Below are 2,282 nucleotides of genomic sequence, written 5' to 3' on the forward strand. Positions count from 1 at the left end.
GCAGAAATACACTTTGTTTTTGTGTACTCCATGTAGTTGTGAGGGCTGAGGTACATATTTTGATTTTCTCAGACACATCAAGGTTAGTGTGCAAAGGTCTCTCTCTAACTTTCACACACACCCACATGATAACAACTACTGCTGAACAACAAAAGCTAGATTTCAGTTCACCACCAGGTTCCTGGCTGTTATTAACTGAGCGATTTGGTGAACTCCTCGCCAGTTCTGCGGACAATCCAATAAAGTCACGTTCCCATACCGGGAGTCGAACCCGGGCCGCCTGGGTGAAAACCAGGAATCCTGACCGCTAGACCATATGGGAGGGCTCCCTGGGAGAGTTGAGATCGGCGTTTTACTCGACCACCAAGCAGTTTGAGCTCCAGCGCGGTATCATCCAGAGCTTTGCATGGGAACCTTGCATTGCAGAGCACAAAATCGGCCAGCGCTGACCGAGCATTCAGCTACTCGAGCTGTCACTCCAGCGGAAGATCAGCCACTAGACAGAGCGTGGGCTGGTGTTCCTGGTGCAGAAAGCCAGCATACCTCCTAGTACAGGACTCTCCGCATTTCAGGGATTGTGGGAGGTGTTACTCTGCCAGCAATTCGGCAGCTGGAGTCTGTGGCACACCTCTGGGCTCTTAAAAGGCAGCCGAGCCAGCCAGGAGTCGAACCTAGAATCTTAAGGGGAGCGGGGTCCTACCTGCTTATGCTTTTCAAGTGACAAATGGCCAAAAGCTATACCTAGCATTCAACGGTGATGTGGAAAAGCCAATGCCGTGACCCGGCTTCGAACCAGGGTTTCTGCGGCCACAACACAGAGTACTAACCACTATACGATCGCGGCACCCCACACACCTGGGCTAGCAGGAAAAAGGAGCTGCTACATGTTGTGATATGGGTTCTGGCGCCCCTCTGGCCTGGTGCAGTGGCTTTTGATTTAGACATGATTGGAATAGTTGTAGTCTTTTTTGACACTATATCGAGAGACGAACAGATTCATACCCAAATGATACCTTCTGTGCTTTTTAAATAAAAAAAAACAAACAAATAAATTAAAAAATCCTGCAACCCGGATACACTACATGATTAGTTCTATTGACACTGGGACTGACACTCACAGACACCGAGAGAGAAAATGAGCCAAAAGAGAGTTCTCCTCAGTTCATCAAGAAGCTTAAGAATGATTTAAGTTGAAGAGGTCAATGGTACTGTGGCTTTGGTTATGTAACGTTTTGCGCAGTGAATCGAAATGAACACAACACCAACATGCTGCTGGCTGCAATCGGTGATCGTTTTCGGATTCCGTTGAGGAAGCGTTCCCGGCCGTTATTAACTGAGCGATTTGGTGAACTCCTCGCCAGTTCTGTGGGTAATCCAATAAAGTCACGTTTAACGGTAACATTATTAGCTAGATGGCATATTCTTCTGCTATGGAAACAAATTCTCCCTCCATCTTTTGATGACTGGCAGTAAGATGTTATGAGCTTCATTCATTTGGATAAAATTAGGTACACAATAAAGGGCAATACTGGCATATTTTCTGAAACTTGGGGCCATTAATTTTTATTTATTTCTGATTATGTGAATTCTTCTTTTATAGTTGGTCAGTCTAATCATTAGGATGTCCTTATAATTGTGGCTTGATCAAGTATGTGCACTGTGTATACATAATTTATATTAATGTTTTGTTTGCTGATGTAAACGATTGTGATTATATTTAGTTAGTTAGTTAGTTAGTTAGTTAGTCTCTAAACTCAAACTCAGTTTCTTCTGTACATATTTGACATACACTATTTTTTGGTTTGTATAACTGTATATATATAATCAGAAAGAGGACATTCTTAAAAAAGAGAGATTTGATTTGAAACCTGAACTGCTATCAGGTCCATGCTGAACACCTTCTGACCAATCCAAATCAAGTATAAATTTTAATCTCAATACTGCACATAATTATCAAATAAAAGTCTATCAAGCTGTTATCCAAAAGTCTGAAATAATGTTTCTCTTAAGTGTTTTAATTCAAATCCATATTTTGGTGTGATTTATACACATGGGTTTGTCCATTCTGACTTTTGGACGCTTTATTATGTCCATTTTATGATGAAACAGGAAAAGACTTTGAAAATCATCTGTCATTTTCTGATCATGTTAAATATCAACACAACTAGACTGAAATATACAGGTAAGATATGCAACTAATTGAAACATGAACAGAGCAAGATATAAACTGATATCTACTGGTTTCCTGTCAGGGTTGTGGACTGTTTTCTGGCCACTCGAGA

The 2,282-nt window shown here is 41.6% G+C and overlaps 1 non-coding gene across 1 annotated transcript; it reads right to left on the reverse strand.

The window, feature by feature from the left end:
- Positions 1-250: 250 nt before the first annotated feature.
- Positions 251-322, reverse strand: trnae-uuc (transfer RNA glutamic acid (anticodon UUC)). Its single transcript has one exon. It is a non-coding gene; the product is annotated as a tRNA-Glu (tRNA).
- Between the last annotated feature and the right edge of the window lie 1,960 nt (positions 323-2,282).

The sequence above is a fragment of the Hemibagrus wyckioides genome, unplaced genomic scaffold, assembly GCF_019097595.1.
Source record: "Hemibagrus wyckioides isolate EC202008001 unplaced genomic scaffold, SWU_Hwy_1.0 Contig20, whole genome shotgun sequence".
Lineage (NCBI taxonomy): Eukaryota > Metazoa > Chordata > Actinopteri > Siluriformes > Bagridae > Hemibagrus > Hemibagrus wyckioides.